A 13,635-nucleotide genomic window follows, 5' to 3' on the forward strand; every position below is an offset into this window, starting at 1 on the left:
CCTGCTTTGCTCCCTCCCCCATTTATTCCTTCTTCCCATTTTCCTTTTAAGCTCTACCAGCTCCTCTTTAAAACTTTTCTTCCCTCCCTCTTTCTCTCTCATCCTACCTTTCCTATACATTCTTCTCTACTTACTTCCACTGTTTTAATATCTATCTGTCTACCTGCCTAATTATTCACTAACATTTATCTTTTTTTCTTTTCTGACTCCTACTTTTAAAATCTGTCCCAAGTACACAACTACACTTGATTTTCATTATAGCCCCTACAGTTCACTCATACATCCTCTTTACTTCTTTAACTCTGCTGCCTACTGACTCCTTTATAAAGTTCTTCACTCCCTCCTTCCCTTCCTTTTTTTTTCCACCGAGAAATTCTATTGGTTTAAGATGAGTTGCATATGAGGTAATAAAGACTTCTGGAGGGGGAGGGGTGGGAGGCCCGGGTGCGTGGCCAGGTCATCTGTCCAGAAGTTGTGTCCCCACTTTTGGCATCTCTGGTAGGTAGGGCAAAGCTGGCGTCTCCACAGATCCCAGAACAGATAAGGGGTGGGGGCGAGAGAATGGGTGAAACCAGAGAGAGAGAGAGAGAGAGAGAGAGAGAGAGAGAGAGAGAGAGAGAGAGAATAGTTGTATATGTGTCTGAGAGAGAGAGAGAATGTATATGTGTCTATAAGGAAACAATAGTTGTGTATGTGTCTATGAGAGAGAGAGGATCTGAAAGATAGGGTTCTGGGTGTTTTTCTGTATAAGAAATGGGGAGAGAAAAAGATTGAAAAGAAGGGAAAAAAGGGGAAACAGGCCCCACCTTCCCCTTAGAGGACCCCCTTCTTCTTGCCATGTAGTCAGCAACCCCAGCAGTGAGTCGGCTGGGGTAGGGTGATCCCATTTGCCCTTCTCCATCTTATGCTTCTCCTGTGTCTGGGGTTTGTCCTCTGGATGCCTTTGTCCTCTCGTCAAGAGTCACCTCGTAAGCCCCCACCCTGTGGCCCTGAGGGGTGAGATCAGTGGGAAGTGTCAGAATGAGCGCTCCCCGGTCCTTCTGTTGGGGACGTCACTGAGGACGGGGTCACAGCCTCCTGCCAGTGCCATTTTCCCTCATTTCCCGAGGGCTGTCCATCTGGCCTCCCCCGAGGTTATCTCCATGGTCCCTGGGCCCATCGAGTATTGGAGTGATTCCACCTGGGAAGCAGGGTAGGAATCTCCATTGAGCCAGGGCATCCCCAGAAACATGTCTCCGGATCCTGAAAGATTGAAAGAGCTGCCAGAGCCTGTGGAGGAAGGGGGTGTTGGGGAGCTGGTGTGGCTGTGGCCCCCCTGGCTGACAGACAAGGCAGTCTTGATGACATAGATGTCTGCCTCCTCTTGAAACTTTCCAATATTCTTATAGTGAATCCGCTTGTTGCCAAACCAGTTGGAGATCTGAGAGACGGTGATACCACACTTCTTGGCGAGCTCCTCCTTAGCCTCCTCACTGGGATACAGGTTACTCAGGTGGGAATAGAAATACTCATTTAGGACCTCGGTGGCCTGTTTCCTGAAGTTCCCGCGTTGCTGTCTGGCATCCAGGAACTGGGAGCGAAGGATCATGACGGCCTCGCAGGTGCTCTGCCTGGAGCTGCATCTGGATGGCGCTGAACTTACCTGTATGATGCTCACCACCCGCTCCATCTCCTTGGGTGCCACGGGCCTCGTGCGGGCTCTGCTCCCCTCAACAGGTTAATTCTCTTTGCTCTGGTGATCACCTTTATTTGGGGTTATTAGTATCGTGAATACATTTGTGTTCAGTGCCTTGTCATTTTGCCTTGTTGTGTTGTATTTTGTGCCTTTAAATCAATGCAGCAGAGAGAGAACTACATAACCAAACACCTGGAGAAGAGAGATCATGGGGAGACAAAGAAACAGCCCACATATGAAAGAAAAACAGGCATCACCAGAAAAGGAAGTAAACGAAATGGAGGCAAGCAACCTGTCAGAGAAAGAATTCAGAGAAATGGTCATAAGGTGGATGAAAAGAATGGAAGACAAATTCAACAATATGTTAAGAACCAAGAGGAAATTAAGAAAAAACAAGAAGAAATGAAAAATGACATCACTGCTATAAAGAACACAATAGAAAGCATCAACAGTAGACTAGAAGAAGCAAAGGACTGCATCAGTGAGATAGAAGACAAGGTAGGAAAAAATACCCAAACAGAGCAGCTTCTAGAAAAAAAAAATTAAAAAGCAAGAGGAGAGCCTAAGAGAACTTTGGGACAACATGAAACGAAACAACATCCGCATAATCGGGGTGCCAGAAGGAGAGGAAACTGAGCAAGGAATAGAAAACCTGTTTGAAAAAATAATGACAGAAAAGTTCCCTGATACAGGGAAGAAAAAACTCACACAAATCCAAGAAGCTCACAGAGTCCCAAACAAAATGAACCCCAAAAGACCGATGCCAAGGCACATTATAATTAAATTGGCAAACACCAACGACAAAGCAAGAATCTTAAAAGCGGCCAGAGAGAGACAGTTACTTACAAAGGATCCCCCATCAGACTAGCGACTAATTTCTCAACAGAAACACATCAGGCAAGAAGGGAATGGAATGAAATATACAAAGTCATACAAAGGAAGGGTCTGAATCCAAGAATACTGTACCCAGCAAGGCTATCAATCAAAATTGAGGGTGAAATCAAGAGCTTCACAGACAAAAAAGGACTATGGGAGTTTATTACCACCAAACCAGCAATGCAAGAAATGCTAAAGGGTCTGCTGTAAAAAGAAAAATGTAGGAAACAAAGAAGGAACACAGGAGTAAAGAATAAAAATGGCAACAAACAAGTATCTATCAATAATAACTTTAAATGTAAATGGATTAAATGCCCCAATCAAAAGACATAAGGTAACTGAGTGAATAAGAAAACATGACCCATATATCTGCTGTCTACAGGAAACCCACCTCAGAAAAAAAGACGCACACAGACTGATGGTGAAGGGATGGAAAAAGTTTTTTCAGGCGAATGAAAATGAAAAAAAAGCTGGGGTAGCAATACTTATATCTGACAAATTAGATCTCAAAGTGAAGGACATAAAAAGAGATAAGGAAGGCCACTTCATAATACTAAAGGGAGCAATTCAACAAGAAGAAATAACTCTGGTAAACATATACGCATCCAATATAGGAGCACCCAAATACATAAGAAAACTTCTGGAGGAGATCAAGGGAGAGATTGACAGCAATACAATCATAGTAGGGGACTTTAACACCCCACTATCACCATTGGACAAATCCTCTAAACAAAAAATCAGCAAAGAAACATCAATCCTATATGACTCACTAGTTCAGATGGAATTAATTGACATCTTCAGAACATTTCACCCCAAAGCCACAGAATATACATTCTTCTCAAGTGCACATGGGTCATTTTCAAAGATAGACCATATATTGGGTCACAGACAAAGTCTCTTCAAATTCAAGAAGATAGAAATCATATCAAGCATCTTCTCAGATTACAATGGCATAAAACTGGAAATCAACTACAATAAAAACAATCCAAAAAAATCAAACACATGGAGACTAAATAGCATGCTATTAAGCAATGACTGGGTTGCCACAGAGATCAAAGAAGAAATAAAAAACATCATGGCAACAAACGACAATGAAGACACAACAATCCAAAACCTATGGGACACAGCGAAACCAGTCTTGAGAGGGAAGTTCATTACTCTACAAGCCTACTGCAAAAAACAAGAAACAATGATAATAAATTACCTAACCCTAAAACTCAAAGAGTTAGAAAGAGAGCAACAAGAAAAACCCAGTGTAAGCAGAAGGAAGGAAATAATAAAGATCAGAGCGGAGATAAATGACATAGAGACCAAAAAAAAGAACAACAATACAAAAGATCAACAAAACCAAGAGCTGGTTCTTTGAAAGGATAAACAAGATTGATGAACCTCTAGCCAGGCTCACCAAGAAGCAAAGAGAGAGGACCAAAATAAACAAAATCAGAAATGAAAGAGGAGAAATAACAACAGACCCCACAGAAATACAAAGGATTGTTAAAAAATACCATGAACAACTCTACTCCAACAAACTAGACAACCTGGAGGAAATGGACATATTCCTAGAAAAATACAACCTTCCAAAACTTAATCAGGAAGAATCTAAAAATCTCAATAGGCCAATAACTATGGAAGAAATTGAAGCAGTCATCAAAAGCTCCCAGCAAACAAAAGCCCGGGGCCAGATGGCTTCACAGGGGAGTTTTACCAAACATTCAAGAAAGAACTAAAACCTATCCTCCTCAGACTACTACAAAAAATTCAAGAGGAAGGAACACTTACAAGCTCATTCTATGAAGCCAGCATCACCCTAATACCAAAACCAGATAAAGACAACACAATGAAAGAGAATTACAGGCTAATATCCCTCATGAACATAGATGCCAAAATTCTCAACAAAATCCTAGCAAATTGGATCCAGCAGTACATCAGAAAGATCATACCCCATGACCAAGTAGGATTTATCCCAGGGATGCAAGGATGGTACCATATCCGCAAATCAATAAACATAATATATCACATAAACAAATTGAGATATAAAAACCACATAGTCATATCAATTGATGCAGAAAAGGCATTTGACAAAATCCAACACCCTTTCTTGATAAAAACTCTCAGCAAGGTAGGAATAGAAGGGTCACACCTTACCATAATAAAAGCCATATATGAGAAACCCACAGCCAACATCATAAACAATGGACAAAACTAAAACCATTTCCCCTAAGAACAGGAACAAGACAGGGATGCCCACTCTCACCACTCCTGTTCGACATTGTACTGGAAGTGCTAGCCGTTGCGATCAGGCAAGAAGAAGAAATAAAAGGCATCCAAATTGGAAAAGAAGAAGTAAAACTGTCCTTATTTGCAGATGACATGGTACTGTACACAGAAAACCCTAAAGACTCCATCAAAAAAAATTATTAGACTTACAAATGAATTCAGCAATGTAGCAGGATACAAAATTAATGCCAAGAAATCTATGGCATTTCTTTACACCAATGGTGAACTTACAGAAAGTGAGACTAAAAAAGCAATCCCATTTACAATCGCACCCAAAAAAATTAAGATACCTAGGAATAAACTTAACTAAGGAGGTAAAAGATTTATATGCGAAAAACTATAGGACACTAAAAAAAGAGATAGAGGAAGACATAAACAGATGGAAGAACATACCGTGTCCATGGATTGGTAGAATCAACATCATTAAAATGTCCATACTACCCAAAGCAATCTATAGATTCAATGCAATCCCCATTAAATTACCAACGGCATATTTCACAGATCTAGAATGAACGTTCCAAAAATTCATCTGGAATAAAAAAAAAGACCTCGAATAGCTGCAGCAATCCTGAGTAAGAAGAACAAAGTAGGTGGGATCTCAATACCAGATATCAAGCTGTATTACAAAGCCATTGTTCTTAAAACAGCTTTTTACTGGGACAAGAGCAGGCATAGAGATCAATGGAATATAATAGAGAACCCAGAAATTGACCCAAACCACTATGCCCAATTAATATTTGACAAAGAAGGCAATAGCATACAATGGAGTCAAGACAGTCTCTTCAATAAATGGTGTTGGGAAAATTGGACAGATACATGCAAAAAGATGATACTAGACCACCAACTCACACCATACACAAAAATAAACTCAAAATGGATAAAAGATTTAAACGTAAGATGGGAAACCATAAAAACACTAGAGGAATCCACAGGTAGCGAAATCGCAAACATATGCCGAAGGAATTTCTTCTCTGATATTGCTCCTAGGACAATGGAAACTAAAGAGAAAATAAACAAATGGGACTACATCAAAATAAAAAGCTTTTGCACAGCAAAGGAAACCATCAACAAAACAACAAGAAGGCCCACTGCATGGGAGAACTTATTTGCCAATGATGTCACCGATAAGGGTTTAATCTCCTACATTTATAGGGAACTCATGCAACTTAACAATAGGAAGATAAACAATCCAATCAAAAAATGGGCAATGGACCTAGATAGATACTTTTCGAAAGAGTACATATGGAAGGCCGAAAGACATATGAAAACATGCTCAAAGTCACTAATTATATGAGAGATGCAAATCAAAACGACAATGCAGTATCATCTCACACCTGTCAGAATGGCTATCATCAACAAATCAACAAACAACAAGTGTTGGAGAGGATGTGGAGAAAAAAGAACCCTTCTACACTGCTGGTGGGAATGCAGACTGGTGCAGCCACTATGGAGAACAGTATGGAGTTTCCTCAAAAAACTAAAAGTGGAACTCCCATTTGACCCAGTGATCCCACTTCTAGGAATATATCCCAAGAAGCCAGAAACACCAATCAGAAAGGATATATGCACCCCTATGTTCATAGAAGCTCAATTCACCATAGCTAAGATTTGGAAACAGCCTAAGTGCCCATCAGCAGATGAGTGGATTAGAACACTGTGGTACATCTACACAATGGAATACTACACTGCGGTAAAAAAGAAGGAGTTCTTACCATTTGCAACAGCATGGATGGAACTGGAGAGCATTATGCTAAGTGAAATAAGCCAGTCAGAGAAAGATAAATACCACATGATCTCACTCATTTGTGGAATATAGAGAACAACATAGACTGATGAACAGGGACAGATCCAAAGACAGAGAAACAGCGTTCAGACTATCAATCCCCAGAGGGAAAGTAGGGGAGGGTGGAAGTAAGGGGAAGATATCAACCAAAGGACTTGTATGCATGCATATAAGCCAAACCAATGGACACGGACAACAGGGGGATGAGAGCATGAGTGGGGGGTTGGGAGGTTGGGGGTTAATGGGGGGATGAGGACACATTTGTAATACCCTAACCAATAAAGAAATTAAAGATTAAAAAAATAAAAAAAGAAATGTTAGTAGTCTTTTTCTTTGACCCACCTATCTGATTGTGCATTTTGTAACTAGCTCAACATTCATTATTAATATGCTCATCAGGGATAGTTGTTAAAATTACTTGCTGTATGAACTGAGGAAGTCAGTTGGCTATTAGTGAATAAAAATTTATAAGATGGAATGTTTATTTTCTACATAATATAGTACAGAACTTTCTGATAAAACTCAAGCTCAATTGGGAGTTAATTCATGAAAACAAAGCCCATTTTTTTTTCAATATTTTTTCATATTAGTCAGATTTTGCTAAGTTAGCCTATGGTAACAAATAGCCTACAAATAGCAGTAGCTTCCAACAATAAAAGTTTATTTTTCATTCATCTTCATAGCCTTTACAGGTCAAGTGCAGTTCTATTCTATATCCTCTTCATTCTGAGAACAAAGCTTAAGGAGTAGTCCCTTTCTGAGACAAGCCAGTCTCAGGACAGAGGGAAAAGTGAATAGAAGAGCGACACGCCCCATGGTAGCTCTGAAAGCTTCTGCTCAGAAGTGGCACATGACACTTTAGCTCATATTTCATTGGCCAAATCAAGTTACTTGAAAGTCTGATGTCAATGAGATGAGAAGTATAATTTTCCTGCAAGGATAATCCAATAGTGAGGTTTGGGGACTGGGGGCAGCAAATATTTTAACAATACTATTTAGCACATATGGTCTCTCAAGTACAAAGCTTTTATTTGAGATAAGCTGATGTAAGACAGCTATAGCTTGAATGAAATGGTATAACTGATATGCAATTTAATAATTTCTGGGTTTAGGTCTATTGCTGTAGTATGTTACCAAAATATCTTTTTCTGTCTTAGTATCTTAGATGGCTATCTTCTCTGCAGAAATGCCTCCTTTCAGTTATGATGGCATGTTATATCCAACAGTTCTTTAAAAAGTCTAGACAAGAATGGCCTATTTGTGAACAGTGCTTCTGTGTCTTTTGTAGAGTTATAGTAGAAAATATTGTCCACTGTACTTCTTGGTGCTTCTTACACAGGGACACATGATATCATCCAATTTTTTTCTGTAGAAATAAACTTGTTTCTGTAGGCCAATGTGTGTGCTTTCTTCAGACAACGATGAAATAAAAGATCCATGGTGCTTCCCTTTTTGGACTTTCATTGCCAGGAATCTTGGTATCCAATTCAGTGCCAAACTGCAGTCATTGACTTGATTCAGCTGTCTGGTAGAATTTTCTCTTTCTGCTGACTTTAAATAGTTCCTGTTCCAGTTAATCCCCTGATTGTCCAGATTTGCATTCTCTAAAACTTCTAATCTGTCTCAGATGTTTTGGGGAATAGTCTAAATACTAAATCCTGAAAGAATAACAATGTGAACCATAATTATAAACTAAGAAGAAAATGTTCCAGTTCTTACTACCATTTATCTACAGAGAGATGGGCCATATTGTGATCAACTTTTTTGTTTGTTTGTCTAATACTATTTTAATTAGGGAGGGGGGGTCCCGTTTTCACTCCTCAATAGATTTAATGTATTTTTCATATGCTTCTTCGCTCATTAGTTCATCTAATTCTGAAGGGTTACTTACTCGGTGTCATCTTGATCATCCAACTGTCTTCATAACAAGATTTGTTGATAAGTCCTGTATTTTCTGCAAGTGTTTCCTTAATTTCAGTAACTTCTTATAGAGGAGAATAGAGTTCACTAGCAGCTTTAACACTTTCTAAAACAACAAACTTGTTTGTTCAATTTTGTCCTAATTTCAGGCTGACTATAGTAAACAACATCTCACAAACCTACCTGTGCAAAATATAGCTGATTCCCACTGCTCCAATACCATTTTCTGTTGTTATCCTTTCATCATTCCCTGTGAATTTTCCCACTGAGGGTAGATTGGAGCTAGTGCCCAGGGAAGGTGCCAGCCCTCCCGCCCTGGGACTCATGCGAGCAGGGCCACCACTTGCTCTGCACCACTCTGAGAGATATGTTTGCAGGATTGGGTTGTGTGTTTATGACCAACCTTTAATTCACTGTGAAAACCCTTATCTCTTAGGCCCCAAAGTGCAAAACAATAAATAAAAATTATATTTATGTATCATAGAGGGTTCTATGTAAATGCTTTGCTGTGTTGAATTCCCCAGCTAGAATGTGAACCTGATGAAGACAAGCTTCATGTCATATTTGTATTTCTAGCATCTGCTGTATAGCCCCAAAGGTAAAGAAGCATTTCCTGCATGTAGAGCACTTGCTTTGTGGTGGAACTCATTAGGTTAAATAACTTTCCTCAGGTTACAGAGGTAAGAAGAGGCAGAGATGAAATTAGAACCAAGTGCTATATGATTTCAAAATCTGTGCCCTTTGCATTATACAAGATTTCACAAAGTAAAGTAACATTTAAAATTGGTGAACCATGAGATGTTTTGGAGTGGTAATGTAGGAATCTTTTAAATTTGAAAGGTATGCATTTATTTTCATGCTTGTCAAAATATAATTAGCATAGAATACCTCTGATTTTATGGGTATTATGATCTAAGATGAAGCACAATTTATTTATATAAAAATGTGGGTCAATTACAAGAATAGTGTTATCTATATATACTAGAGGCCCAGTGCACAAAATTCGTGCATGGGGGGGGGGTGGTCCCTCAGCCCAGCCTGCAATGATGCAAGTGTTCTGTACCCGGCCTGGCCAGAGGCCCTCTGAAGCAGAGTACGGAATGCTTGCCTTGTTGCCAGGGCGACGAGGCAAGTGTTTCCCCCAGCCCCCAGCTGCTCTATGCCCACTGCCCAGAGGCCCTCCGCAGCCAGGGTGGAATGCTTGCCTCATCGCCACAGCGATGAAGCAAGCATTCCGCCGGGCCACTCATGCTGCCCACTCTCAGTAGGTGCCCCCACAGGACTGGGGGACTCCGGTGGGGCTGAGAGGACTGGGTGCCGCCATCTTTGTGACAGAGTGATAGTTAATTTGCATATTGCCATTTTATTAGATAAGGTAAAGAGGTAATATGCAAATTAGGCCAGGGCACCATAATGGTCCTGACCAGCTCAGGAGGAGGGGTTGGGTGAGGGCCTGGATCTGGAGAGAACAACATGCAGGGCTGCCGGAGCAGAGACACAAACTTGCAGGGGGGCCAGCCCCCAGAAGATAAGCTTTGCTGTTACAAGAGTAACAAGAAAAAATTCAGGTGCAAGAATAAGAAGCACATTGCATCCACTCTAAGTTGCTGCTAAAGAAAAAGAATGGTATATATACTATGAAAATACTTAATACAGATTGTAAAGAGATTTGTTCAAAGAGTATTTTTTAGAGTAGGTGGTATTTCAGTTAGTTTTTTTTTAATGTGAAGAGGTTATCTAGATAAGAAAAAGGTGTAGAGGTCCCGAATTGCAGAGGGTGCAGGTGGGGCTGAGGGACCCCCCTGCCCCGTGCATGAATTTCATGCCCCGGGCCTCTAGTTTAAGCAATAAAATGGTTGGTATAATGGGTATGGTAAGTAGCCGGTGTCTTAGGAATGACCAGTGTCTGGGAAACAGTATGTTATGCCCAGCTTCTTAACCGTTATCTCAGTCCAATTGACACATTTATCATATGACATTTATGTCATGATACAACATATTTAATCTAAGATATGTTGAGCCTCTCCTATATGCCAGACACTTAGGTGAGTACTGAGAGTACAAAGATTAATAGATATCTTGTTTCCACTCATTAAACTTTCAGTAAGCACCTGAAAGACACCTGAAAACAGCCATATCTATTGTGGATGGATTTTTTTTAAGCTACAAACATTTTTGCCTACTGATTCTAATAATGTATTTTAAAATTCTTTCCATTATAAGTTTGGTTTATCTTGTATTTTGTGGAAGCTTTCTTTTTTGCTTTAAAATAGCAATTTTGATGTAAGTTAATAGACTGTGCTGTTCACACAAAGTTCAATTATCATCTCTGATTAAATGGAGTGTTGTCTCTTTGCATTTGTGATACCAGCTTGAAACACCAATAAGCCAGAAACCCAAATATCAGGTGAATCTGTTCCCATAAGTAGAAAATATAAGAAGTTACTTCAGCTTTCTCTTAGTAAACTTTATGTCAGGGTCTTGGTGACTAAAATCATAGGCATTTAGAATGTCTGGAAGGGGAAAAAAACTTATTGTGGTAAAACTAGAGGCCTGGTGCATGAAAATTCATGCACTGGAGGGGGCGTCCCTCAGCCTAGCCTGCCCCCTCTCACAGTCCAGGAGCCCTCAGGGGCAGGAGGCGACCCAGCGATCACTGGAAGGCAATGCCCCATCACACCTCTGCTGCTGCCACTGTCAGCAGCACAAGCCTCAGCCAGCCCTGGTTACCTGAGCCTCAGTCTGCCCTGGGTGGCTAGGCAGCTGCCATCTGAGGCTTGCCTGCACCTCGAGCCAGCCCTGGGTAGCTGGGCAGCTGACATCTGAGGCTCGACTATGCCTCGGGCCGGCCCTGGGCAGACTGAGGGACTCCGGAAGCAGGTGCTTGTAGTGGCCGGGTCCGCCTGTGGGTGGTCCCGGCCTTGCTGTGCACCTGCTGCCCTGGTGGGGCTGAAGGGACTGGGTGCCACCATCTTGTGGTCATGGGCGCCGCCATATTTAAGGGTGTGGCAGTCAATTAGCATATTCCCTCCTTATTGGTGGTGAGTGCCACCATCTTTGAGGGCAGGGCAGTCAATTAACATATTTCCCCCTTATTGGCTGTGGGCGCCACCATATTTGAGGGCATGGCAGCAATTAGCATATTCCCTCCTTATTGTCTGTGGGTGCCACCATCTTTGTGATGGCATGAAGGTCAATTAGCATATTCCCTCTTTATTAGATAGGATAGCATAGACTTTGCTTCTCTGTAATAGTTTTGAGTTTTTGCCTCATTTAAAACAATGTGATTTTCTGTGCTTATAATACCTGCTGAAAATTAAGGGAAGCACTGCAATTGGCAGTTCATTAAGTGTTGATTATGTAAGTATTTCTGGATGAAGCATCATTTGAATTTTCTTCCAAAAGCAAAACTGACAGTTTTTCTCCATCATTTTTGTTATTATTTTCTCAATTATGTGTTTGTAAAGTGCATAATTACTCTTAGTTACTCTAATTAGCATTTATTTTCATATTTTAACAATCTTAGGTCTAAAAAAGTTTTGCAAAAGAAGCAATAGTGAAATCTATGTACTGTTAACTGGAATAGCACTTTGAATATTTTAGTTAAATTTTCTATAGCCAGTTTTGATTATCACCACATTGCTTTTACTATTATGTCTTAATCTAAAGATACATCATATGAATTAATTTAGTTTTAACTGGAGAACACTTCAAATAAGGCTATAGCTCTGTTAGTGATAGATCCAGATAGAAAACAATTGAGGAATGATGGGACCCATGATGGTTGAATCTTGGGCTAACACCAATTACTCCCACAGCTTCCCCAGAAGAATAGATATTTAGGACTGGAGGGGGATGGAGGGAGAGGGACTAGTATTTCAAACAAATAATGTAGTTTAAGTAACCTAGGTATATCAGTTTGGGTCCAATTAAGAGATATAAACCACACTGATTTGGGAACTGAAAGGCAATCAATCAATACTGGCACATTGTTTTTTTCTTTCACCACCTTTGTGGTGTTTTGTCCCTCTGCTTCAGCCCTTATCCCCTAATCCCAGTATATTTTGAATATAGCAGCCAAGATGAATCTATTAACAGAGAAATTAACATGTAAATTAGGTCATGTCACTCTTCTGATTACTTCAAGTGGCTCATATTTTTCTCAGAGAAGAAGCTAAAGTTGTAAATCTAGTAATAATCAGTGTCCCCCCTTTACCTCTCTGACCTCACCTTCTACTACTCTTCCCCTCTCTCATGTGACACTTCAGTCACATGCCATGCCACCCCTTGCTGGAGGCTAATTCCAGCAGGTCATAAATGCAAGAAGTTCATCAAAAGGTTGGTGGACCTTGAGCCTTCAGCAAGGGCTGAAAGATACATATTATTGCCTACTGGAATAGCCTAAAGCATTTTCCCAAACCTGAAAAAGATGCATAAATGATTGCTTGCTGTCAGACAGCTGAGGGCATTTTAATCTACATGTTATTGCCTCCTGCTGGCCAAACACCTGAACAGCTGAAGGCAGTTCCCCAACCTGACAATGCCTACTGTATAATAAACCTTGCCTTTGATAGGTATATCTACTTTGCTATAGGGCAAAATGTGGGAATAAAAAGAGCCCTGGGTCCGGAGATAGGGAGAACTTAGCTACTACAGCTAAGCTTCCTCTGGCTCCCTCATGGATTACAAATTCATATTATATTTCTAGTCTCTTTATTAATTTACATGCAGCACCTTCTTCACATTCCTGAACCCTTCTAGATGCTGGGAAAGACCCCTGACATAAGAGGTGAGTCTTGGAGCAGATTCTCTCTCATGGCCCTCAGAAGGAGCCAACCCTGCTGACCCCTTGATCTCAGACTTTTAGCTTCTAAAACTTTGAGAAAATAAATTTCTGTTGTTTAATTAACCCACCTGTGGTACTCTATTGTGGCAGACCTAGCAAACTAATACAAGACCCAAAAGAATGAGGAGTGGCAAACAAAAAGGTCAGACAGTCCTGGGGTATAAAAGTTTAGAGAAAAGTTTATGCTCCTTGCACTTCTAGTTGGCTGTCAGGAAATTCAGGGTTAAAGCCAACCCAGGCCCTTTCTCCCCTGCTCTG

The 13,635-nt window shown here is 40.6% G+C and overlaps 1 pseudogene; it reads right to left on the bottom strand.

Annotated features, from left to right (window-relative positions):
* Positions 1–1,002: 1,002 nt before the first annotated feature.
* On the bottom strand, positions 1,003–8,857 carry LOC102439401 (annotated as a pseudogene).
* Between the last annotated feature and the right edge of the window lie 4,778 nt (positions 8,858–13,635).

This window comes from Myotis lucifugus, unplaced genomic scaffold, assembly GCF_000147115.1.
Source record: "Myotis lucifugus unplaced genomic scaffold, Myoluc2.0 scaffold_40, whole genome shotgun sequence".
In the NCBI taxonomy this organism is placed as follows: Eukaryota; Metazoa; Chordata; class Mammalia; order Chiroptera; family Vespertilionidae; genus Myotis; species Myotis lucifugus.